Here is a 27,882-nt window from a genome sequence, read left to right as displayed (position 1 = left end):
TAGCATGTTTGTATCTGTTCAGCTGGACAAAAAGCATCCTTCTATTTAAATGTAGTTGGCATCTCAAGGAGGTTCAAGAGGAGCCATCGCTAATCAAAAGTGGCACTTCCTAATGAGCGTGCGGTCTGGGTGTCAGAACACTCCAGGCAGCTGGAAGGGCTAGAGGAATGGCAGACACGGGGAAGGGAAATGGCAGTGCTTGGCTCCCAGCTCCTTCTCTTCCCCAAAATCAGCTCAGCTTCTGGAGGAGAATAGGGAGCTGGGCGGGGGGCAGGGGTGGCCTTGGGTTCAAGTAGGGACCAGGTGCCTGCAGACTTAGGGTTCCAAAAGGCAGCACTGCTGTGGCTTTATAAGCTGGGGAGGGTTATCTCGTCTGTCCCTCCGAGGCCGGCATAGGAAGACCACGCAGCTCCCTTCTCTGGCCCAGGTCTTCTGAGAACCGAGCAGCCGTGCTGGGAAGACTCAGGCCCTGGAAAGCCCACAGGAAAGTGCTCCGGTCACCAGCGCCAGGTGAGCCCAGCCTCCGCAACATCCAGCCCTTCACGTCTTCTCAGCCGAGGTCCCCACATCACGGAGCAGAAGCTAGACACCCCCACCAACCCTGTGCAAACTGCACACCCAAGGAGTTCATGAGAGTGATGAAATCGTTACGTCACCAGATTCGTCTGGCGTGCGACACAGCGGCCGATGAGCAGCTGCACCCCCACGCCCAGTGGTCCCTGCGGGGTCTGCCCTCCCGTCCTCCCCTCCTCTGCCTCTCCCCTGGCCTTCAGTGGGACATGAGGGCTTGTCAGGGGAGGCTGTGGCCGAAATCTCCCAGACGCCCACCTGCCCCTGCCTGGGGGGTGCTCATCACCCCACCCGGCCTCCTGCCTCCACCCTTGCCCACCTCTCATCAGACTCACTTACTCCACTTCGATGACAAAAACAATGTAATTGCTTCATCATCATTCTTCTAACACTCGACAATTTAAAAAGTTCTTTCAAACATACTAATTCATTAAGTAAAGCAAGCTTTTCGTAGAGATTCTTTCTCCATTTTTATAGAAATGCTGAGGCTCAAAGAGGCGATACAACTTGCTCAAAGTCACTTGATATTAAAAGAAAAATCAAACTAACTCACAAGAGACGGCCTCTGCGCCGAGCTGGCTTCTGTCCATGGCTCCCCAGTGCTCAGTGCCTTGATTCCAAGTGCCTCATCATAGCACTCAGGCCCCTGCAGGATCTGGCCCAAATAAACCTCCCTCTCTGTTTCTTTTATAGCTTCAAATTCCTTTTGGGAACCAGCAAGTTCAGGAATAGAAAAAGAAAGTGAGAATCAGGTCTGACATTTTTGCCGATGGGGAAGGTACACCATGTGGGTATCTTGTTTCCTTTTTTGCTTTTGTGGCCAGGAATCTCAGCACAGCACCAAATGCAGGTCAACCTTAACAACAATGCAGGACTCCGGGGTCTGTTGGCTGCTTTTCACTTTCCCTGTACTTTGGATTTTGATTCTCTCTACATTGTATTTTCCCTGACCTACCATCGTATTTACAGAGCACATGGGTTAGGATTTTTGCCTATTAGGTCCATTAATGAATTCTTGGAGCCTAGGACTGAGCCAGGTACAGAGTAAATCACTGAGAGAGGGGACCCGGGGGTCCTAGGAGTAGGCTCTGGGGTTGGTGTGAAAGGCACAGCGACAGGGCACCTAGAGCCTGTCTGGGCACCACTGGGCTGGGGGCCCTCAGGAGGAGCTAACACCAAGCTCTGGTCTGACCTGGGCAGGGGCTAGAGCCGTCCTTCCCTTTGCAGCCTCTGCTCTGCAGAAACAGGTGCTGGGCTGCCTCCTGGGTGGCGCAGGTGCTAAGAGGGGACAGTCCTCAGAGACAAGCCTGAGTGTGCTGTGAGCAGTAGGAGCAGGTCCTGCCTCAGGGACTTTGACATGCACTTCTTCACCTCGAGACGATGATGCCCACCTGGGAGGAGAGCTGGCAGCAACCCCGCAGGCCTGGCTCACGGGCCCCGGGAGAGGTGTCGGGAGTGTCAGGAGGGGAGACAGCCAAGACCAGGGATGTGGAAGGCCCCCCTGCTTTCTGCACGGCTGGGGGCTCCCGGTGGAGGAGGGTCCCGCGGGGGGCAGACAGGCCCAAGGGTGGGCTCAGGGTGGAAGGAAGGAACAAGGGGACAACTGAAAGTCAAGAGATTTGCGGGAGCTGTGACAGAGACTAAATCGAGGGGGTAAGAGTCTCAGTCCCAACGCCTCCAAAATTAATAATCAGGACAGTATGGCACGTCCTCTCTTGTAGAAACAGTCATTTTAGAAGTTCCTAGGGCGTGAGGGCAGTGGGGGGTGAGAGTGATGATGTTTGAGGATACAAACTTGTAAGGAGAAACGGGTGAGCCACAGACACCTAATGCGCAGTGTAATGAGCACAGACAGCAATATTTCCCGCAATGATGCCATGTGACAAACACCGCTTCAATGGCAATCATGTTACAATATATAAACGTGTCAAAGTGACACACCGTACACCTTACATTTGCAAAATGTAACATGTTAAATTTATCAGATAAAAAAGTTTAATTAAAAACATTTCAGGAGTATGAAAATCACTTACGGTTTGTCTCGGAAATCCAACTGCTGTGATCAAGCCTAATAAGCACGAGTCGTTTAAGCAGAAATAAACAGGAGAGGATGATTTTCCCCGGGAAAAGCACGTCAGAAGGAGGGCCAGAGCTCAGAGCCAGCATCCCTCACGCTGTTACCAATTTCACCTCCCTCTGGTGGGACTCCCACCCACGCTCAGAGGAGCTCCCAGGAGGGGCCCATGGGGGCGCCTCGAACCCACAACCCCTCCCTTCCTCAGAGGGTTCTTTCATGTTTGGTGTCGTGGATTTGAAAAGAAACCGAAGCTGAGCCTTCAACAGCACCAGCTCCATTCAAAGGCCAAAGAATGGAGAAGTGGGAGCTATGTCCACAAACAGGCTTCTCAGCTCTCAGGGCGAGTAAGCAGCTGTCATGAGGGGTGGAGGTAAGGAAGGGGAGGCATATTCACAGTATTTGGGGAACAGGGCCGGCTTTTCAGGGAAGCAAGGGAGCCCCCTCCCTTCTTTCCTTAATTAGCCATATCCTGCCGTTGCCATGGCAACTGTAAACTGTCATGGCGCTGGTGGGAGTGTTATGTCACACAGTAGTGCATTACAATGAGCGTATGATGAGCGGCAGGGTCTGTGTCAGGTCAAGTCGGGCTGCCATGTTGCCTTCACCCAGTTTTAATCGCTGCGACTGTCTGTCTCAGCCGTCTCCCCCTTCCTCTTCTTGTTGGTTCCCGCAAGCTAAAGAGAACATGTCAGGCTTGCTCTGAGCAGGGTTGTGGTTAATGTCTTACGGAGCCAGGGGCCGAGGGAACGGCGCTCCAAGTCCAAACGCTGATGGATTGAACTAGGAGAAACTTGAGGGGCATGGAGGTGGGTGGAGCAGGCTCTCGCAGGTCCTCGTGATCAAAATCTCACTGTCCAGGAGCTGGAGTTCCATGATGACTATTTCAGATTCTGCATTTCCCAAGAATACAGCCAGGAAGGCAGCCGTGTCAGCCATCTGGTAGCAGAGAAATCACAGTTACAGAAGCGCAAACTTCCTGAGACAACAGACCCAGGACTCAAGAGACACAGGGGCCCTTAGAATTTCATCTTCTGGAAAGTTCTGCTGTGTTATGTCAAACTGTTCTCCATCTCAGAGAAAGAAGTTCACAGTCACGTGCCAAGAAAGGGCCAAAAAGCTAAAGCAATTTAATATCGGGGGAAGAGATTTAGGGCAGTCTGGAGTTCAAATGCTGAACATCTTTGCAACGGACAAACTAATTGCTATTTCTGATCCTCATTTTTAAAACTTGGAAAGTGCAGATAATAATGTCCACTTCACTAGCTACTGGATGGGTTAAATGAATTGACAGAAATAAACATATGGTCGAGGCCCCGTGCGGAATTAAGAAACCCCACAGAATGCCAGGACTCTGGCTTGGAGCAGTGCTGACGCAGACTGCGTGGTGGGCTGGGGCAAGTAGCCCACAAAAGTCCACAGTCAAGCACACGAGTGCACACGGTAGCCCTTCAGAGCCGCCCTGTGAGTGACAGCAGGAACGATCAGAAATCACAGGATTTGGGCAGCTTTGCAACTGAACAGAGGAAGAGCAGGCCTGCCTGCTGGAAAGTCAGCGGGTGCCCTTCTCAGGGTCCCTCGAGCGTCTCTGAGCTAGTACAGGAACAAACGCCTGTCCTCTCAGACCGGTTTCCACCACAACGGAAGCAGCCATTTCTCACTGGAGAGCCTCGTTACGCAGCTGACGAGCTGCACGCCATGGGCAGATTAGCATTTGCTGGGTTTCTGCCAAGAAGGTACCAGAAGAAAAAACATCCACCCAGCACTCTGTATTCAGTGGAGGATGAAGTGACTGTCTCACCCTGGAGGAACCTGGAGTCCTGGACGAAGCTGTAGCAGAGATGATGTTATTATCTGCTGCTCTGGTCCTCTTCCTATGCACGTGGAAAACGACACTCCCACCTCCTTTGTAGTTAGAGCTGAGTCAAAATCTGAGCTCTAGCCAAGGGAATGTGGGTAGAAGTGATGTAAGCCACTTCAAACACTGATCCTGAAAAGCATCCTTCCACATTCCAGGGAAAAGGGCCTCCCTTCCCTGCTCTAGCTTTGGAAGCTGTAAGATGAAAGCAAGAGTTAGAGGCTGAATGTTTGTGTAACCCCAAATTCACGCATTAAAGCCTTAACCGCCGATGTGGCTGAATTTGGAGATGGGGCCTCCAAGGAAGTAAGTAAGGTGAAATGAGGTTGTGCAAGTGGGGCCCTGATCTCAGGATTGGTAGCCTTAGAAGAAGAGACGACTGAGAGCTCCCCCTCTCCCCACCTCCCCTTCTCCCCATTTTCCTCTACCCTCTCCCCCTCTCCTGCCTCCCCGTCTCCCTCTCTCCCTCTCTCCCTCTCTCCTCTGCTCCCGTACAAAGAAGAGGTCGTGTGAGCACACAGCAAGAAGGACGCCATCCAAAAGCCAGGAAGAGAGCCCCCACCAAAAACTGAATCAGCTGGAACCCTGATCTCAGACTGTCAACCTCCGGACAACGAGAACATATATTTCCGTTGTTTACGTCACCCTGGCTGTGGCATTTCGTTAGGGCAGCCCGAGCTGACTAATGCAGGAGGCACTGACCACTGATTGAATGCATTCAGAGGGCAGTCGCTGGAGATGACCCCAGTGAGGGATGAGTCATTTTAAATTCGACTTTCCCTTCCATGGTACCAAGATAGAAATTATGGATGGGGCTCACCTTCTATCTTCAGTTACGGAAGCACGATTTTTTGAAATATTTTGTTGTTTAAATATTAGACTTTATCTTTAGAAAAGTTTTAGATTTATGGAAACATTGAAAAGATAGTGCAGAAGCTCCCGGTTTCCCCTCTTGTTAACTTCTTTCACTAGCATGGGACACTTGTCACAAAGAATGAACAAATCACTGTGCAACACTGCTAACTGAAGTCCGTACTCGTCACATTTCCTTAGTTTTCGCCCAATGCCCGTTTTTCTGTTCCAGGACCCCTTCTAGGACACCGCCTTACATTAATGGTCGTGTCTCCTGAGACTCCTCCTGGCCGGGACGGTTTCTCAGACTTTCCTTCTTTTGTGATGGCTTTGATGGTTTGCAGGGGGCTCGTCCGGTGCTCTGTCGGGCGGCCTCTACTGGATCTGTCTGACGTTTTTCTCATGACTGGACTGAGGTTATCGGTTATGGGAGGAAGAGCACAGGACGGAGTGCCCTTCCCCTCCCCTCGTATGAAGGGGGCACGCCCTCGGCATGACCTGACTCTCAACAATCTGGCCGAAGTGCTGTTTGCCAGGCCTCCTCACCATAAAGCTCACTTCTTGCCCCTCCTCTTTCTGTGCTGTCCTCTCCAGAAGGAAGCCACTACGTGGGCGCCACACTTAAGGGCTGGGGAGCTATGCCTCCTTCTTTGAGGATGGAGCATCTACATAAATTATTTGGAATTTTTCTGCGTAGGAAATCTGTCTCTTCTGCCCCATTCATTTATGTTTATAATCATTTATTTCTATGAGTACGGACCTGGATATTTATTTTATACTTTGAGTTATATAATCTAATATTATTTTATTCATTTTGTCATTCAAATTATTCCAACTTTGGTCCTTGGGAGCAATTTCATTTGGCTCCTGTGTCCCTCTGAAATGCCTTTTGTTGCATTTTTGCATCGACGTATTTTTTGGTTTCTGGTTTTGGTTTGTTTGTTAGCACTTCTTTACTTTCCGGAACTACCGTGTGACCGGTTTCTCTTACGTATTTCCCACCCTGGTCCTAGAATCTGGCCGGTCGTTTCTCCAAAGAGCCCTGGTTCTTTTGTTGGAGAATAGTATCAGAAACCAAGATCTGGGCACAGAGTGTGCTCATTACTACTGGGGTGCCATTTCTTTTCACCCCTCTCAGGAGCTGACAGCAAGGAAATGTATGTCTGCGCACCAACCTATGTACCTATGGATACAAATGTAGCTGTAAATATTTCTGCACGTAACTATCTGAATTTATAGTGAGATGTGACTTGACATTGACATCCCAACTCTACTCCAACACCGCTTGAGTATTTCTAGCCTCTTTTCCTTGTTTTTCTGTAAATTCACGCTCCAGCAGTGACAACCTGTCTCCCCCCATCTGCCAGTCATTTACTAAATTGATCAGTCGCACTATTACACATGTAGGAGTATCAGCAAAGTTGACCGCTGCCCCCGGGGGAGGGCCTTATCAACTAGAGAAGAGTGCTGTGTGCAGCCCATCTTCTTCACAGACTCCACTCCTTTCCACGGTTGCTCTGGTCAGCGCCTGCCCCCCAGCTCCCTTCAGTGAGGTGGTTTCATACACTCATCACACAGCTAGCTGCTCTTGTCACATTCTATCTTCCTTCCTGGGATCCCATAACCTCCTAAATGATTTTTCAAATTTACATACATTAAGGCTCCCTTTTTGTGCTGTAAAGTTCCGTGAGTTTTGACAGATGCATAATGTCATCTATTCACAGAATCTATCATCTATCATACACATATATATTATATGCATATAATTTATCATGCATACAGCTGTCATACAGAATAATTTCACAACCCTAAAAAACCCCTTCATCTATTCAACTCCCTTCGCCTCCCCTCAAAACCCCGGCAATCACTGATCTTTTTACTGCCTCTATAATTTTGCCTATTCCAGAATATCATATAATTAGTATTATATAGTATGCAGGCTTTTCAGACTGACATCTTTCACTTAGAAATATGCAGTTAAGGTTCACCCGTGTTGTTCATGGCTTCCTAGCTCATTTGCTTTTATTGCTTAATAGTGTTCCATTGTCTGGGTGTACCAGGGGCTGTTTATCCGTTCACCAACTGAAGGACATCTTACTTGCCTGCAGTTTTTGGTGATTGTGAATAAGGCTGCTATAAACATTCATGAGTGGGTTTTTGCGTGGACACAAGTCTTCAAATCAATTGCATAAATACCAAGGAGTATGACTACTGGATTGTACAGCAAGACTGTTATTAGCTTTGGAAGAAATTTCAAAACTGTTTCCAGCAGTGGCCATACCGTTTTGCGTTCCCCCCAGCAGTGGACGAGAGCTCCTGCTGTTTGGCATCCTCATCAGCATTTAGTGTTGCCAGGTTTTTGTGTGTGTATTTTAGCCCTTCTAATGGTCTGTATTTGTGTCTTATTGTTTTAATCTGCAACTTCATAATGACAAATTATGTTGTGCGTCTTTCCTTATACTTATTTACTATCTATATATCATTTTTAGGTGAGGTGTCTGTTCAGATCTTTTAGCCATTGTTAATTGGGTTGTTTTCTTATCACTGAGTTTGAAGAGTTCTTTCCACATTTTGCATACAGCTCCTTTATGATATATGTATTTGGCAAATATTTTCTCCCAGTCTATGACTTGTCTTTTCATCCATTTAAGACTGCCATTTGCAGAGCAGAAGTTTATCATTTTAATAAAGTCCAACTTGCATTTTTCCTTCATGAACCATGTTTTGTTGTTGTATCTAAAGTCTCATCAACAAACCCAAGGTCATCCTGACTTTCTCCCATGCTTCCTTCTAGAGGCTTTGTAGCTTTGCCTTTTACCTGCAGATCTATGATCCATATTTAGTTAATTTTTGTGAAAGGTGTAAGGTGTGTCTAGTTTTGTTTTGCATCTTTCTCTAGCTCCATCTGTTGAAAGACTGTCCTTTCTGCACTGATCACCTTTGCTCTTTTTTCAAGAGTCAGCTGGCTATCTTTTTCTGGGTCTTTTCTGGATTCTCTCTTCTTCTTCCGTTGATCCGTGTCTATCCTTTCACTGGGGCCATGTCATCCTGATGACCATACCTTTATAGTAAGTCTCGAAAGCAGGTAGCATGTGTCCTCCCACTTTGTTTTGATGCTGCTTGTGTTAGCTGTTCTATGTCCTTTGCCTTTCTCTATAAATTTTACATTCACTTTGTCAATATTGATAAAACAGCTTTCTGGGATTTTCATTGGGGTAGCATTGAATCAACAGGTCATTTGGAAAGAGTTCACATTTTTAAGACGCTGAGTCTTCCAGTCCATGAACATGAATATCTCTCTCTTTATTTAGAATTTTGATTTCTTTCATCAGTTTTATCATTTACTGCACATGGATGCTGTACATATTTTATTAAGATCATACCTAAGCATACCTTTTTTGGCTTTTTTGGGGGGGAGAAGTGCTATTACAAACGATATTGTTTTTATTAATTTCAAATTCCGATTGTTCCTGGGTGGTGCACACAAAATCAGTTGACTTTTGTATGTTAACCTAGCATTCTGCAGCCTGCTGTAGACTTGCATTAGTTCCAGAAGTTACTATGTCGGCTCTTTGGGATTTTCTACGTAGACGATCATATCATCTGTGAACAAAATTTTATTTCTTCCTAATCTGTATACTTTTTCCCTAGTCTTCCTCATTATGCTAGCTAAGACTTCCAGTAAGATGTTTGATAGGAGTTTTGAGAGAGGACATCCTTGCTTTGTTCCTGGTCTTAGAGGAATAGCATTTTGTTTCTTACCATTAAGGATGATGTCAACTGTAGATTTAGTGTAGACAGTCTTTATCAGGTTGTGAAAGTTCCCCTTTATCCCTAGTTTTCTGAGAGGTTTTATCCTAGAAGGGTGCCAGATTTTGTCAAGTGCTTTTCCGGCATCTATTGATATGATCATATGATTTTTCTTCTTTACCCTGTTGATGTGATTAATTGACTTTTTTGAACGTTGAACCAGCCTTGCATACCAGAGACCAACCCCACGTGGCCATGGTGTGTGACTTATTTTATACATAGTCATATTCCACTTGCTAATATACTGCTGAGGATTTTTGCATCTATGATCATGAAAGATAACGATTTGAAGTTTTTCTTTGTTGTGATGTCTTATTTGGTTTGGGGATTAGGGTAATGAGGGCCTTATAGAATGACGTAAGGAAGTATTCCCTCTGCTTCCACTTTCTGGAAGAGATGGTAGAGTTTTGGTATAATTGATCCCTCAAAGCTTTGGTGGAATTCACCAGGGAACCTGTCTGGGCCTGGTGCTTCCTTTTTTGGAAGGTTATTAATTGTTGATTCAATTTTTTAATAGATATAGGCCATTCTGATTATCTATATTTCCTTGTATGAGTTTTGGTGGATACTTCTCTTTAAAGAAATTGCTCTATTTCAGCTAAGGTGTTAAATTTATGGGCATAGAATTATTCATAGTATTCCTTTAGTATCCTTTTAATGCCCATGGAATCAATAATGATGACCCCTCTTACATTTCAGATAATGATTTGTGTCTTCTCTCACTATTAAAAATTTTTTGGTTAACCTGGCTAGAGGTTTAGCAATTTTACCGAGCTTTTCCAGGAACCAGTTTTTGGTTTTGTTGATTTTCTCTATTGTTTTCCTGTTTTCAATTTCATTGCTTTCTGCAGTAATTTTTTATTATTTCTTCTCATCTGCTTCCTTAAGGCATAATTTGCTTTGCTTTTCTTTGATCTCTCTGAGATGGAAGCTTGCATTATTGATTTTAGATCTTTCTTCTTTTCCCATAAATGCATTCAATGCTGAAGATACACTCTAAGCACTGTTTTCACTGAATCCCACAAATTTTGGTAAGTTGTGTTTTTGTTTAGTTCAAAATGTGTTTTAATTTCTTTTGAGACTTCTTTGACCTATGTGTTACTTAGAAGGATATTGTTTAAGCTCCAAGTATTCTGAGATATGGCAGCTTTTGATTTCTGTTTGTGATTTCTATTTTAATTTCATTGTGGTCTGAGAGCACACTTTCAATGATTTCTATTCTTTAAAATTTGCTAAGGTGTGTTTTACGGCCCAGAGTGCAGTCTTTCTTGGTGAATGCCCCATGCCAGCATGAGAAGAACGTGCATTAGGCTGTTGTTGGATAGAGTCTTCTGTAGACATCAATTACATCAAGTGGACTGAGGGTGGGGCTGGCCCAGTGCTGTAGAGTTTGTGTTCACACACTCCGCTTCTGTGGCCCAGCGTTCACACGTTTGGATTCCATCTGTGGACATATGCACTGCTTATCAAGCCATGATGTGCTGGGTGTCCCATATATAAAATACAGGAAGATGGGCACAAATATTAGCTCAGGGCCAGTCTTCCTCAGCAAGAAGAGGAGGATTGGTGGCTAATCTTCCTCAAAAAAAGAAAACAGTGGATTGATGGCGATGTTCACGTCAACTATCCTTACTGATTTTCTGCCTGCTGGATCCATCAACTACTCAAGAGGGTTGAGGTCTCCAGGTCTCATAGTGGGTTTGTCTATTTCTCCTTGCAGTTCTATCAGCTGTTACCTCACATAGTCTGACATTCTGTTTTCTAGGTGCATGCACAGCAAGGATTGTTGCGTCTTCTTGGAGCATTGGCCCTTAATCCTTATGCAATGCCCCCTTCACCTTCTGATAACAGTCCTGCCTGAAGTCTGCCCTGTTTGAAGTTAATGGAGCTGTTCCTACTTTCTGTCGGTCGGTGTTAGCTTGGCTTATCTGTATCCATCCCTTTACTTTTAATCTGCCTGTGTCTTATATCTAAAGTGGGTTTCTCGTAGACAACATAGAGTTGGATCTTGTGCTTTTTATCCACTCTGACAATGTCTGTCTTTGAATTGGTGTACTTAAACCTTTCCCATTTAAAGTGATTACTGATGTAGTTGTGTTAATATTACCATGTTTATAATGATTTTTTTTTTGGTGAGGGAGGTTGGCCCTGAGCTAACATCTGTTGCCAATCTTCCTCTTTTTTTTTGCTTGAGGAAGATTGTTGCTGAGCTAACATCTGTGCCCATCTTCCTCTAGTTTGTATGTGGGATGCTGCCACAGCGTGGTTTGATGAGTTGTATGTAGGTCCATGCCCAGGATCTGAACCCACAAACCCCAGCCCGCTAAAGTGGAGTGCGTGAACTTAGGCACTACACCACTGGGCTGGCCCCTAGAATGATTTTTTATTTCTTGTACTTTTTCTTTGTTTCCTTTTTCTTCTCCCCGCCTTCTTCTGCCTTCTCTGGTTTCAGTTTGGCATCTTATATGATTCCATTTTATCTCCTTTCTTAGAGTGTCAATCATGTTCCTTTTTCAATTCGTCAGTAGTTTTCCTGGAGTGCGCAATATGAATTTACAGCTGATCCAAGCCTACTTTGAAGTACCACTGTACTGTTTCAGTGTGGAAGAACAGAACTGAGCTTCCTCATTCGTCCCTCCCGTCATTCAGTTCACTTACCCACATGCTGTAATTACCCAATTCGTTACCGGTATTGCTGTCAGTGGTTATCTGTTAGATCAATTTTAAGTTATTGTATCTTCATTATTTCTTCTCTGATGCTCCTCCTTTCTCTCTGCAGACCCGAGCTTCTGAATCTATCATTCAGCTTCTTCCTGAAGAAATCCTAAAGTGTCCTGTGTGGTGGGTCTGCTAGCAAGGAATTCATTTGTTTTTGTTTTTGTTTGTTTGAGAAAGTTATTTCTATTTAATTTTTGAAAGATAATTTTTTGCTGATATGGAACTGTAGGTGTTTTTTGTTTGTTTGTTTGTTTGTTTTTGCTGTTGACACTTTAAATATTTTCCTTCACTCTCTTCCTGCTCTCATGGTTTCTGGAGAGATGTCCAACCTAATTCTCATCCCTGAAGTTCTTTTCTCTTTTGGCTTCTTTCAAGGGTGTCTCTTCTCTGATTTTCTGCAGTTTAAATCTGACATGCCAGGTATAGATGTTTTGGTTTTTACCCTGAGTTTCCCATATCCATGTTTTGGTGTTTGTCACTAATTTTGGAAAGTTCTCAGTCATTATTACTGTGAATATTCCTTCTTCTCCTTTCTATCTTTTTCTCCTTCTGGTCTTCCCGTTATGCACATGACATATGCATATTATATGCATGTACTATATATATATATATAGTATATATATAATATCATAACTTTTTGTCATTGTTGTCAGAAATTATTTTAATGAAGATGACCATGAAACAGGACGTAGCCTGATTTGGTTAAATCTGATACCAGATCACGACTTCCGAAGTGTTAATGCTGAAATGTGGATTAAAAAGAAATCTGTTAATAGTTTTGTTAATAGAACTGTTTAATCGAATCGAATTTGAGAAGCAGGACAAAATAAAGTGTTATTTTTCTTTTACAGATACTTTCCCAAATCCTTTCTCCATGTACTCACTTTCCCCTTAAGAATTAGCTGTGCAGACTGATGAGGCAAAAATGTTAATTCCTCTTAAAAAGAACAGAGTAGAGCCTGTTCACAAAACATGCTAGGGGAGCATTTTAAGTAGGCATTACTGCAGAACTGGCTAAAAGCGAGTGGAGCTGAGCTGAGCGACAGAGCATACCTTTACTTCTGCCACACTAAGTCCTTCCCCTCCGTTCCAGAAGAAATTCCTCTCCAGGGCATGGAGCAGAAAACGGCATACAACGCAAAGACAGAAACAAAGAAGTTGGCAAACCCTTTCTATTTACAGCTGTTGAGACAAGATTTGAGAGCTGAGATTACCTCCAGCCGTGACTCGGGAGCCAGCCCTGAGGCAGCCAGGACGTTCCGTGATGGAGTACACAACCATCCCTCTTCCAGCACGTCTTTGCTCTCCACTCCTGGAAGCTGTAGACATCTGTTTAGCTCTTCTGCGGTCTTGATGGAGCTGCATCGACAGCAGCCCTTGTCACCTGAAGCTCCTTCAGCTGTTGTACCTACGTTTGTGATGCCGTCCGTGGAGCCAGCTCTGGCCAGCTGTCCATTTTGGTGACGGCATTTTCACTCATAGAGCCCTCTCTTTGCAGCCTGCCAACTGCATGGGTTTCTTCATTCGGAGCTGGAGGCAGTCTTTCTACACCCAGAGAATCTCATGGTCTGAGCGTAAGTACACGAGGTGGTGTTTTTAGTGCAGAAGTCTACAGGGAGCCTACTGAATACGTTCGAGATCTGCTGGTCTTGAAATTGGGATGCCTTCACTGTTTTCTGCAGCCACAACCCTCTCAGCAACCTGCAGAACCGCGCTAGCATTTGGAACTCCTGCCCGGAATCCTTGTTCCAGGTCAGCATTTGGTGGGGGACGACCTTTCATTTTTCTGGGACCCTTATTCACTGACTAACACCTTCAGTGCACAGTTGTTTGTCCCTTTAGGATGGGGACAGATTCTGAGAAATGCATCACTAGGCAATTTCGTCATTGTGCAAACATCACACAGTGTGCTTACACAAACCAAGATGGCACAGCCTCCTACACACCTAGGCTCTATGGGACCCATCTTATGGGACCACCATCATACATGGGGTCCATCGTTGACCAAGACGTTGTTCTGCGACCCGTGACTGAACTCCATTTCATACTTGATTAGACTCTTCCCTCCATCTCGGTGGAAGAAGGAAATGCTGCCCCACCTGCTCTTTCTGGTGGTGCATCCCTGCTTGTTCTCTCACTTATTTTAATACGGTAAATACACAGCTATAATCGCCGTTGAAGTACTGCTACCCTCTGGTTTAGTTTCCTTCACACAAGGATTGCATACAGATCGGAACTTTTCTCAAGATGTGCGTAACCACACAGAGACCTGCTTTTCCAGAAATGTGCGCCAACTACTGCTTGCTGTCTGGCACCATCTGCTTCTGGGCTTCACATTAAATCCTTTAACTTGCTTCAGTGTGCATGTGTGGGATTCAGAGCTGCTTTTGTCCTCATGGACCGGCTGGCGGGTTCCCACGGAGCGCCATCACCTTCTGGGTCCCGGGTCTCTCCAGCGGATGCTCTCGGTGGCCCCAGGGAAGCACCGTGGATTGCAACCTGTGTTATTGTCCCACAGTCCTTGGAAATTCTGCCTGCTCTCATCCCGTTTCTATTTCACTATTTTTTCTCTTTGCGTCTCAGTTTGGAAAGTTCCTACTGACACCTCTTCACTCTTTAATTCCTTCCTCCACTGTCTCTACTTGTGGGTCCATCCGTCACAGAGTGAGGAGGGTCCGTCTGGGATTTCCTGTTGCCTCTGTCTTGTAGTCTCCATCTCTCTGCTTACCTCACTCATCTCCCGTTGCATGGGATAGCTCCCTTCCCTTAGAACCCTCCACGTGTAATCATGGTCACGTTAAATTCCTTGTCTGATGGTTGCAGCATCCACGTTGTGTCTGAGACTGGCTCTGATGATCACTTTGTGTCTTAAGACCATGTTTTTTCTTGCCTTTAATGTCCCTTGTAATCTTTTGTTGAAATCTGGACATGGTATTCTGGGTAGAAACGGAGACAAAAGGCGGTCCGTGTATGTCATGTTAACCTAGCCAGTGGGCTCCACTTCACGGTCACTGGAGCTGTAGGTATCAGGGCTTCCAGTCCCCCCAACGTGCTCGCTTCTGCCCACCCTGACATCCCTGGGCTCTCCTCAGAGCTCCTTACTCTGAGTCTGCACACGTCGGCTCTGTTGGCTGCAGTCCCCTGCAGTTGTGATGGAGCCCGGGGACTGGGTGGGGGTAGATGACAGAGGGGGAGAGTCTGGTCTTATGACTGAGTCTCCATCTGTTAGTGGGGCTTTGCCCCTCACAAATGTTTCTTGACTTATTTCCTCCTCTTGGAAGACGCAGGAAGGCCACAGGGGCTGAAGTTGGTCCCCTGCCTGTCTCCCCCTCACCCCAGGTGGGAGGCTGCCCCAGTAAAATTGCTCCCTTGGAGGTGGGTCTTGGTTATGGAAATGCTCTCAGCATATTTCAACAAGGTCACTCTCCCCTCCCCTGCCAGGGCCATGAGGGGCTTTTCCTCAGCTCCTCCCTGAGGACCTATCAGGATTCCTGTAGGGAAAACCCATGAACGTGTGGGGTCCTCTAAGGCTGAGGGCCCAGGAATTTCTCACTCGGCCTCCAAGTTAGCATTTAACTCTCCTTCCAGTTTGCGTTTCAGTGGCTGCTGCTCCAAATAAAATGGTCTTGGCTCTGAGTCCCCTCGTCCGTCTGCCTCTCTGTGTTTGGGACGGGGTTGTCCTGCCATCTCCATTCTCTGACGATTCACGACAAGTCACTAGTTTTCAGTTGGTGCAGCTTTTTCTTATTGTCAGGATGAGAGTGACAACTTCAATTTCCTTCCTTGTCACAGTTGAAACCGGATGTCCCTAAATAGACGTTTTATTTTAGAATTTACAGAAAAGTTGCAAAAATAGAACACTGAGTTGCCATATACGCCCACACCCAATTTCCCCTATTGTTAACACCTTCCATTACCATGGTGCATTTGTCACAACTGATGAACCAATATTGATGTATTGTTATTAGCTGACGTCCGTGCTTTAGGCAGATGTCACTAGTCTTTATCCAGGGTCCCTTTTCTGTCCCAGGACCACATCCAAGGTGCGGCATTACATCTAGTCAGCTTAGACGCCTCTGGAAGGTGACAGTCTCCCAGAGTTTCCTTGTTTAAGATGGCCTTGGCAGTTTGGGGGGTACTGGGCAGGGATTCTGTAGAATATCCCTCGATTTGGGTTTGTCTGGCCTTTTTCAGTGATTAACCTGTGCTTATGAGTTTGGGGCACGAAGACCATGGAGGTAAAGTGCCTTCGTCATCCCATCCCACCAGGGCTCGTGCCTCCAGCAGGACCGATCCCTGAGGTGCGACCTTGCTCACCTGGCCCAGGTGTGTCTGACAGGTTTGTCTACTGCGAAGATACCCTTCCTCACTCTCTCTACTGTCCTCTTTAGAAGGAGGTCACATAGCCCAGCCCTCCTCATTTATGGTGCCAGAAAACTGGACAACTGGGCACTATAAGTGAGTGTACAGTCGAACACAGTGAAACCCAGGTTTACAAATGAGTGTAGCAGGGCCAGTGTCAGGAGAGGAGGTGCGTGCAAAGACCTGGCGGGGTCCAGGGAAGGGAGGAGGAGGCTGCCCAGGGGGAGTGTTTTCTCATGCAGAACATGCTCATCCCCGCGTTCGTTCCTTCATGCAACGTTTATTGAAGGCTCAACTGTTTTCCAGGCACACGCTGAGTTCACGATATTTCGTTCACCACCAAACATGGAGGGCTCTGTGACAGGATGAAGAATTAGGTCTTAATTCAGTTGATAACAAGTCAAGTGGCGGTTTGCAGGTAAAGGAGAGATAAAGTGAAACAGACAACTCATGCTAAACTCCGAGCCACGGGGATCCCGTTGGCCTTGCTCACGATGGTGCCTCCCTCAGCAGAGCACACGAGGCTCAGCCGTCAGTAGGGATGCTGTGAAGACAGGATGGATTGGGCTGGGGCACGCACGGTAGATGCAGTGTCAGGAGGGAGAAGTGAGGACCAGGCGCAAGGAGACCCCTCAGGAAGCTGGTGGTGTGTCCCATGTGTGCAGGGTCTGCCCAGAGGAGGAGCAGCGAGGATGAAGAAAAGGGACAGAGCCACAAGATGGGTGTCTCAGCTCACGTTCCCCAAAGCAGACCCTACATTGAGGGCTCTCGTGCAAGGGCTGTCCTAAGGAAATGGTGCCGAGAGGCGCTGTGGGATGGAGGATGGAGGGCAGGAAGAGGAGGAAGCCAGGCAGAGGTACAATTTCAGAGAAAATGCCATGGAAGGCACCTTCCCCTGAGCATTCTAGGCCATTCTGCAATGCGAGCTATGCCGCCAAGATGTCCTGACCCAGGATGGGGGAGTGGGCATTCCCACCCCACACCAGTAGGTCCTTGACCAAGGGTACTCAGGGAAAGGCCAGATCACCACCTCCCAGGCATTTCTGGTCCTTTGTGGCTACTGGCCATGCAGGGCCCATGGCCCATGGGCAGTCCCCAAAGAACGGCTGCAGGTGTCAGCCAAGGGTGCCGTGGGTGCCTAGACAGCCACAGCCAAGACACCATCTCGGACAAGGAAAGGGGCCTGCGGGCATCTAGGGAGCGCCCATCTACGTCGAAATAGGCAGGATCTTGCGGGATAGGCAGTGTGGAAGGCAAGGCCATATGATGGTCCCTGGAGGCTGGACAATGACAGTGAAGATCAACGAAAGACGAAGTGCGAGAGAAGACAAGTGTGGGCAGGTACAGCGTGGACTGGAGGAGGTTGCTGACCTGTGCTGTCCGGGTTAGACAAACTCCGTGTGCACCGAATGCCCTCTGGCTCCCTGGTGCTGTGAGAAGCAATGGATGCTTCTATCCACTTCCTGGTCCTGTCACGGAGCACAAAGTGGACTCAGGAGTTTAAGTATGTTTCTCAAGTTCAGCAAAGGTGCAAAGCAGGTGATGGAGCTGAGATTCCAAGCTAGTCCCAAGTAATTCTGAAGCAGGATCTCTTGCACATGATGCACATATGTGTATTTATATTGTTAAAAACGTAACCGGCAAGCCCGGCTTCCCCTTTCTGGGTGGCTGTGTCCTGGAGCCTCCTCTCCAGCACGTCTCCCGTTGGTGCGGGAGGAAGGGAAAGGAGGGGTCTACCAGCAGCGTCCCCAGTGCCATCATGGCTGGTTGAAAATCCATTTTACTTCGATCATTTCTGTGGCTGAGTGTCCACAGCCAGAGGTTTTTGAGTCACCGTTTTGGAAAATAAAGTCAGGGAATGGCTGGAATACAAAGTCAGAATCCACGACCAGCCCGTTCTCTGGTGCTCAGAGTGAGGGGCTCCATCGGGCTCCGTGTTTGTGTTGCTTTTCCTGCCCCCTCGTCAGACAGCAGTACACTGGAAGGACACCACCGGAGGCGTGGGGTCCCGGGCAGTCTGGGCATTGTCAGCCTGCCCTCGATCCATTGTGTTCTCTGCCTCCCACCTTAGCTCACATCTCTGTAACTTGGGGTGAAGACTTTGTCTCCCGACTCTACAGAACACCTGTTCTCCACACTCAGAGTACTTTTATTTTCAGGCTTCAGGCAAAAAAGGGTTTCTCTTGGCAAGTTGGTATTCCCGCCCCCCCCCCACCACCTCCAAAGGCCTTGTTCCAACCAAAGCCCATGGCTGGGTTGCAGGATCCAGTGAAGCCACAGGCATAAGATCCTGAAGCTTCCATCGGTGCCACCGCAGCCCAGAATACGTGGGGCACCGTTTCACCTGCCATGTGACAAGGATTCCCCATCCCCCTGGGCTGGCGGGAGGTGTTCTGAACTTCTTCCGGGCCACCCTGGCAAGGCTGGCTCTGCGGTCCACTGGCTCAGTCCTGAGTCCTGGTGCCAACTGCCATGTGCATCAGGCTCTTCGGCGTCAGCGACAGAAGCTGGTGCCGTCTGACGTCAGCAGGAAGTACCTTTATTGGAAGCCCACTGGGCAGCTCTGACACAATGGGGAGTCCAGAGCCCGACTTGGAAATCAGCAGGGCCAGGCATCTACGGGGTTAGGCAGCAGAAGGACAGGGCGAGAGCCGGGGCAGCCAGCCCACAAGGTGCCACCCAGGACAGCCACACAGTTCGTCTCCTTTCCGCCCTCCCAGGACGCTCAGGCCTGGGGAACTGGTGTTGGCAGAGGGCTCAGCACATTGACCTACAGTCCACGCCAGGCTGCAAGGGAGGAAGGAGCCGTCACGACCGACACGTGCTGTCATCAGAAGAGGGGCTGTGCCCTGTGGCCGAGGAGCCACAGTTGTCCATGACAGTCAGGCCACATTCACCCGGGCCCTGGCCCTGCTGTTCTGTGCCCCTCGTGGTGGCTGTGGCTCCGGGAGAACATTATGGCTAACCCCCCATGCCTGTGTGTGTTGGCTCCCCTGCACATGCACCATCCAGGGAGGCGGCCGGCACAGGCAGATCTGTCAGCCCGTGTGGGAAGCAGGGGCCCCAGGAGTGATGGGGTGCGTGCACTGGGCCCCCTGCAGCAGTTCTGGTGACTCACAGCCACGTACCCAGACCTAGACCAGGAGGTCCCTTTCTGACTGCATAGTCGTGGGGAGGAGGACATCTCTCAGATGTTCTGTGGGGCTGTGAAAGCACCTGGAGTTCCAGGTGAGCAGATCAGCTCCAGACGGGGGAGGACAGGCTCACCCATTTCCCCAGAGGGTCTCCCTCTGTCTGCTGCTCTGTTTGGAACCTGCCCATCCCCACACCCACCCCCAGGAGCAGGGCAGCTGCGCCCAGGAATCCTACAGCCACTGACCTGGGGCCACTGAGCTGGAGAACAGCATTCCCAGGAGGACACTTCTGGTTCCCCCACGCACAACCTCCCTCGTGCAACCCTCTCTGCACTTTGCATGGTTGCACACACACATGCACACGCATACACACAACACACAGGGTTTTCACCCCATTGCAATCATAGCATGCATGCAATTTTATACCACAAACATTTTTATGTGGCTCTGTACTTTGTTTCATAATTATGATTTTGAATGTCTGCATAATACTCATCAAATGCTGAGCCATAATTTACTAAATCAACTCTCTACGGATGGGTATTTTGTCCAGTTTTCATCACTGTGGAGAAGTCTGCATTGAAAACACTTCCAAAGGCAGCCTGTCCGTCATGGATGAGCTCTCGGGCCCACCCTCAGACCCAGGTCACTTGGCAGATGGTAGGCCTATGTTTCTGTCCTTCCGAGTCCACAGCACGACATTACAACAGCGTCTATGACCTAATCAGGGACTTCCCGGCCTTGATCCTTCTCCACCAGAACTTCAGCTCTCAAGGGCGGGGCCGGTCTCTGTTGTGTTCATAGCAGCATCTCCAGTCCTCAGAACATGCTCTTTCTTCATAGGCACTCAGAAAGATTTGCTGAATAAATTAATGAATTATAGATTTATGAGGGAAGCCCCCCCACTGCCCACATCCTATTCAGAAAGGCTTCATCCAGTGTCAAATAATCAGAAGGTGTGCAGACAAGCCTGGCCCCAGACATCGTCCTCTTCCTCCTTTAAGAAGACGTGAGAGATGAGTCAGCTCACAGCCCCCTGCATGGCATGATGCAAGGAGGCCTCACAGAAACCTGTCCCCACTGGATGCCCACTTCCAGTTGGCCCTGCAGGGAGGGATATCAGGAGAAGAGAGGGCCAGCTAAATGTTTGGGGTCTGAGCTCCTCGGAAACCCAGGGCAGCCCAGGCTACTGGGCGGAGAGGCAGGTCCAAGGCTCACTCCGTGCGGGGCAGCCCGAGTCCTGCTGGCTGAAGCCTGTGGGATCAGCTCCATCCTGAGGGGCCAGGAGGACGAGAAGGACAGGCGGAGTTCACCACGTGTCCCAGAAGTATCTGCAAGGTGCGGTGGAGCGCGGCTCCCATGGCGTGTGCTGAGGGCGGGCAGCGGGGGACGACGGCCCAGCATCAGCCGGGGAAGTCGTCCATCCCGCAGCCACCTCAGGCCAGCACACCTCCTGCCAGGTATCTTCTCTTCACTCTGAGTCTTGAAAACGTTCAGGTGTATAAAAAGTAGAGAGAACAGGAAAATGAACCCCAAAATCCATCACCCTTCCTAAACAATTTTAAACACACGTCCAATTTTGTTTCAGCTACACTCCCCACTCATTGACTCCCAAAAATGGATTATTTTTAAAATAAATCCTATACATAATGTAATTTTATCAAGAAACACTTTAGCATGTACCTCTGAAAGAGAAGGACTCGTCATGCAGCATAACAACGGCATTGACGCTGATATTGCAACCATTCCTGGAAATCCTCTAAAACCCTCTCAGGGCTCTGTCGTCCCGTCGCCTCACATGTGCTGTTTACAGGGCGTTTGCTCCTTAGGCCCAAATGAGGTTTCCATTTCATTTGATGGCTGTGTCTCCCAAATGCCTTCAATCTCCAGAAGACACCTTCCCTTCTTCTTGTTTGCTTGAATTTTTGGTCAGTTTTTTGTTGAAGAAAGAGGATCGTTTGTCCCGTAGGCATTCCCACATTCTAGATTCTGTGAATTACACCCCCTTGGTGTTCGCAACATGCCCTCATCCCAGTATTTTCTATAAATCAGTAACTGGACCCTGGTCAGACTCTGGTTTAGTTTTTGGCAAGAATACCTCACAGGTGGGGCTGTGCACGTGGACTGCTCCACACGGGAAAGCACAGCAAAGATTAATAATCCTCGTTGGCCTGACGCACCCACTGTCAGCGACCCCCAGCCTCTCACCTTGTGGAGAAAATTGCCCACATCTGATATTTCATTAGGATGTGTGTGTGAGGGAGAGAGACAGAGAGACAGAGACTGACAGACAGAGAGGCAGGAGGAAAAGATGGATGGGTACATGTCTTCATACTGCGCTGGCCTCTGAAATCTGGTTTCTGCTTTTTGTCTTTTTTCTTGAATATTGTCGTCTTGCCCACAGGTTGCCTGGTGCCTGGTGGGTGCTCCATAAGCATCATCTACAGAAGGAATGAAGAAGGTGTCTTCTAAGGGACTGGGGTTTGAAGAAAAGCAAATAAAATCGAAGCTTCTCCACAAACAATATTGAAAACCCAATTTACAGCGTTTTTCCTTTTATTAATGGATATTAAAATTATGTTGCTTGAATAGCAACAACAGAAAGCATGTTTCTCTTTGCACAGCGAGAAGACACCGAGGCGAATCTTTCCCAGGACCGAAGCTTGGGCGGGAGTGGTGGGCTGGGCCCTTCCGTGTCCTGGGGAACCTCTGCCGTGCAGCTGACTCTGGGCTCGGGCTGCTGGCAGCAAGCATCTCCACCAGCCACGGGTCCTCTCTGACTCACAGAGTCTTCAGGAGCCCAGAGCAAGAGCTGATAAAGGGGAAATTCGCATGGAGCTCCCTTCGGGCAATAAAGTAAGTTCCAGACAAACTGCTGCCATGGAAGAAGAGCCTAGATGATTTGGTGGCTCCCCCATGGAGCGGCTGAGTCCTTGGGGTGCGGAGATGTTTGCCCCGCTCCCCCATCACTGCGGTGCTCACACAGCCCCCAAATCCACTCACCCCCTGATCAGCCTCACTTGCCTCCAGGCAGCACCTGAGCTCACATTTTCACAAATCCATAAGACCAGTTTGTCACCTAATAAAATTTTCCCCTAGTTTGAAATATGCATAGTCCAGGATGATTTTTTTTCAATATGCCATGGTTAGCGATCCTTAAAGAAATGAGTTTCTTGATTATGTCAGCAGCATCAATTCTAATCGAAAGTGAGAGATGTTGAGTATTTTTATTCACACTTACCTCCCTCTGCCCCGCCCCCAAAGAAAGCCCCACAGGAGTTAATGTTCCCTGGCAAGTTTCTCTTGCTGTAACATCCCATTGAAGTGACGGGAAAATTGAACAGTTTATCTTGACGAGGTAAATATTATGATAGGACAGAAATTGGCCCTGGGGTGATGGGTGGAGCACCTAAGAGATCCTGGAACCCGCATCCTGCTCCAGGCCCGGAGTCAGCGCTCAGCTGTGTCCGTTCAGAACAAGCCAGGAAGACGTTCGAAGGGGAAGCGGGTTAATTTAATGACTAGTGCCATTTCGAGCTTCAGAAATCTTCTCGCTTTACCCTCCAGGGAAAAGCTGTGCTCTACGAAAATCGGGCCACTTGCTTAAGAAAAGGAAAACAGATCTGGAGATTCGCATCTTCGTGTCTGCCTGTGTTTCCATCACGTTCCTCCAGCTCCTAAACCAGGAGGTGGCGGGAATGAACAGCTGGACCCACTCCTTCAGGACGGCTTCCATCATCCGAAGACTGTGCTCCAGGCCCCGGGGCCGTGGGGGCTCTGCAGGCACACATAGGGCGAGGACACAGCTTCGGCATCTGGGGACCACAGATGCAGCCAACCTGACGACAGACTTTGCCACCTAAAAGACACGGGCGTGGCTCTCTGTCCAACACAGCTGGACGCGGACACAAACCAGCCTTTGGAGTGAAGCCTCTGTCCACGTCCCAGCTCCGTTCTGTTCTGTACTGACCCCCACTCCGGCCACCTTCCTCCATGAACAGATGACAGTGGCCACCAGCTGCCCCAGCCTAGATGCCAACTGCTCCAGAATCTTCCAGGACAGAGCACTTCTTGGGGTAATTTACTTCTCGCAGTGCTGTAGGCTGGACATCAGAGATCAGGGTGTCTCAGGCTGGCTCCTCTCGAGGCCTCTCTCCTTGGCCTGCAGACTCTGTGCTTTGTGCTGTTGCAGCTGCAGGGGACAGAGTTTTCCTATTCTCCTGGGGGCCTGGGTTCTGACTCCCTTCTGGACTTTGCGGTTAGCACCCCTCCTCAGAGGGCCCGTGCCGCGCGGCTCCTGTAACTGTTGTGATGCTGAATAACCCACTGTTATTATGGGGAGTCCTGGACTGTGGGGCTCGGCTGCGGGGCTCAGAGAGTGTGCTACAATCTTCCAGTTAAGTCTCAGTTCTGGTGAGTGTACTCGGTTGAACGGTGGCCCCAAATGATATGTTCACATCCTAATCCTCAAACCTGAGAATGTGACCTTACTTGGAAAAAGGATGTTTTCAGATATAATTAAGTTACAGATCTCAAGGTGATGTCATCCTGGATTGTCTAGATGGGCCCTAAATCCAATGATGTGTCCTTATGAGAGAGAGAAGAGGAGAGACACAGACGCAGAGGTGAAGCCCGTATGAGGATGGAGGTAGACAGTACAGCTACACAACCAGAAACCAAGGGACGCCTGGAGCCTCCAAACCTGGAAAAGCCAGGGAAGCTCCCCCGAGAGCCTCTTTAGGCAGCATGGCCCTGTAGACACTCCATTTCAGACTTGCGCTCTCCTTAGCTGTGAGAAACGAACTTTCTGTTTTGGGAAGCACCCTGGCTTGTGGTACGTTGTTGTGGCTGCCCCAGAAGCTGGTACAGCGGACCTGTGCCTCCAGGCGACGTCCTTTACCAGTGTTGCTCTCCCTGCTCCGCTGACATTAGCATTCCCAGCCTATTTCCTTGTTGCCCTGCCGTGTGGACTCCAGTTCCCTCTTAGGTCAGACAGGAAGGCTGGGAGGGGCTGGGGTGGGGAGGAGATGCTCTTCCCCAGCTGGAGCAAGAATCGAGAATGGCCTCTGAACAAGTCCTTCGCCCTGGAGAGCAGGCAGATGTTCTGGAGAACGCTCTGGGTGTATTTCACAAGGAATGGGGCTCCCTTCGCCTGCTGGGGCCACAAGGGGATCTGTCTCTGGTCCACACTGTGGGAACCTGGCGAGCTTCCTGTAGGGAAGGACCGCAAAGGTGTGGGGCCCCCATAAGACGCGGCACCCATGAGTTGCTCGCTCTCACCCTCGCCCACACTCAGTCCTCAACGATTTGTCCAAGTGACCATCTAAATCTTCCCACCAGTTTACGGTTTCGGGGGCTTCTGCTTGGGTGAGCGGGTCCGAGCCACGTCTTTCTGGACGTGCCCGTCTCTGGAGGTGTTGCAGTGGCAATTGGCCCTGTAGCCTCCACTCTCTGATGGGTCCTGACAAATGGTTGGTTTCTAGGTTTTCCAGTTTTTCCTTGCAAGGATGACAGTGATGATTTCCAAGGTCTTTACACATTGGAGGTGAAACCGGAAGTCCCCGATAATCTTTGACACATGCTGTGACCCTTTTCCGTAGCTAATAAATCTCAATCAAAGACAATTAGTTGGTTAATTAGTTAATTCATCCATTCGATCAGTCCTAGTTTGGTCATCCTCTGTGAGGCTGTGGGGACTCAGAAACGTCAAGATCATTGCTCCCCAGGTGCCTCCGTCAGGGGGGTGGACAGGACTAGGAAAGAACGACTTGCTGTGTCGTTTGTTGCTTGACAAGCGAGTTGTACACGATGTTTCTGCAATGACGAGAAATGCCTTCACCGGGGCCTGCCCTGGGGGCACAGAGAGCTTCCTGGAAGTCTTCATGTCAGCTGAGGATCCAGGTTTTGGAGGCCAAGCGCCCACTCACCACACCAAAACGTGCAAGTACTGAGGAAGGAAGTCATTGCAAGCAGAGGGGCTGAGAGCTAGGAACTAGCTTCCATGCTGTGAGATGCTAGCATCATACACAAAAGCCTAATTACAGAGAGAAAGGTTTTCAAAAAGGAAAAGCTAATCAAGTGGATTCTTCTATCTTCATTCATTGCACACGTGTCGCCGGCCCCTCCCACGGCCGGCTTTGTGCTGGGGGCTCGTCAGTGGTTCCGGGAGCCAGAGCGGCCTTCTCTGGTTATTTTTATGTATCTTTTGATAAAAGTCAGTTTCACAGAGGTTTTTTTAATTATTTATTTAACTTTACAAGCAATTTACTCTGTGAGCAATTTTTTTTTCAATTTCTAGTCTAATGCATTAGAATTAATTGTTATTATTGTTTTCATTTAATATATAATCACTACTTTGCAAATGTTTCATAGCAGCTCAAAGCATGAAATAATAATTTTGTGTGATACAATGTTTGATAGAGATGAGCGCACATAATGTTTTTAGTAAGACTGTTCAAATTCATGAGGTCTTCATACATTGTCTATTTGACACGTAATCTCTATAAGTGGGTTTCTGCTTACTTATATCTGTATTTCTAAAAGTGTTTGTATACTGAGATGTAGTTATTTAGTATAAAATGTCTGACTTGATATATCCTCATTGAGCAAGACGATATCCTTTTTATAAACATATAATGCCACTCTTTGTCCATTAAACGACTGTTGCCTTGAATTTGACATTAAATTCATACGTCCACTTCATCTATTTTCCTTTGATTTTGCTCCATAAAGCCTTCCTGTAGTTTTAGCTCCGATTTCTCCACTTTGCAGAGGCAGTGTTTTGCCATCAATCAACCTGGGGCTTCCACTCTGGCTGCATCACTCAGGAGACACAAGCCCTTAGGGAAATCACTTAACCTCTCAGAGCCTGCTTTGTTTCACTTGTAAATTGAGAGCAATAGTAGCAATTCACAGGGTTGTTGTAAGAATTACATGAGATCACGAATTTAGACTCCACCAGTGAAGAAGCACTGACTGAGCACCCGTCACAGATGCAGGGACTCAGGAGTGACCAACACACACACACTGCTTTCCAGGAAATTACAGCAGGATGGAAGACAGGCATCGAGCATGTGGGTGTAAACATTGCATCAAATTTCTCATACACAAAGTGTCATTAAGATGAACCAAAGGGTAGTATAAGCACTTATAAGAGGGAAATCCAATCAAAATGCTTTTCCTAAAGAAGGATACCATGTTGCACACAGTTATCAATGGCCAATACATGGTAACATCTTCTTTGCCGTCACTGTCATTGAATTACCATTTGTTTTATGTATGTTTTCTATAAGCATATTTTACATTTTATCTTAATCTGCTAGTCTTTGTCATTTAATAGGAGAGTTTAACTCATTAATATTTATTGTCATAAAGTAATGTATTATTTTACTTCCATCATTAAAACACAAAAAAGCTTTATTAAGAAAAATATTAGCCTCCAATATTGCACAGCCTTAATTTCCCCCACATTTCTGGAGTGCTTATCCACCAGGAAGGAGATAAATGATGGAACAGAAAAGTCATGTGAGAAGTATGAAAAATGCACAGCCTCACAAGTAGTTTTAAAATGCAAATGGGAACAATTATGGAACTTTTCTTCATCTTTCAAGTTGGCAATTTAGAGACATAATATTTGATGTCAGGGAGGTGGAGTGAAAAGGCTATATTCTTTCCTGCTGGTGGAAATATAAACTAGAATTGCCTCTCTGCAAAGCAATTTGGTAATATGCGGGAAGAGAGTTAAAAGAATTTATGCTCTCTGATGCCATAATCATACCTCCGAGGATCTGTCCTCAGAGCAGCACAGAGACACGGACGGAGATGTTCATGCAGGATGCTCAGCACCACTGCTGTGCGTGAACGCTCAACCACCTGGAGGAATCGGGCTGCGGAAAAAGCCTGGCAAACTAACCCAGCTCAATCTTTTAGGGGGATTTCTGACATAATATAGGGACCCCCCTCTTCCTGATAGAAAGCAGTTTATAAAGAGTTTCTCTTGGTAAGTCTGTGAGAAAACAGATCAGAACTCTAATAGAATTTGTTCAAAGGCTTTTTCAGATGTCTGTTTCCTGCTCAATATTTCATTCAGCGATAATCAGATATTATCCCCACTGGCTTCTTTCCTAACTGGGTGAGTTGTTACAATGGTCTACACAGAGAGTCACGGGCTCCCCAGAACCAAACCCCCCCAACCTTAAGAGAGTTGATAATAAAGAAGTTTTTCTCAGGTTAAGAGTCGTGGACCCAACCTAGTCATGGCTTCTGTCCTGGATGATATGTTCATCCTTGTGACAATGACCATTTATTTCCCTTTTGGGGCAACCAAGGCAGGCCTAGCCCTGCCCTCACACTAGACCAGTGCCCACGCTGGCTCTGCCCGGCTGCACCCACCTCGTGGACGTGGTTCCCTGAGCCTGTGTACCCCTCCTTCTAGTCCCCATCCAGCTGCCCAGGACCCAGAATTCCGCCCAGAGGAGCAGCGACGCCGGCCACAGGCCAGCACC

The sequence above is a fragment of the Equus asinus genome, chromosome 4 (assembly GCF_041296235.1).
Source record: "Equus asinus isolate D_3611 breed Donkey chromosome 4, EquAss-T2T_v2, whole genome shotgun sequence".
In the NCBI taxonomy this organism is placed as follows: Eukaryota; Metazoa; Chordata; class Mammalia; order Perissodactyla; family Equidae; genus Equus; species Equus asinus.
The sequence above is the reverse complement of the archived record's forward strand: the minus strand, read 5'-3'. Positions refer to the sequence as shown.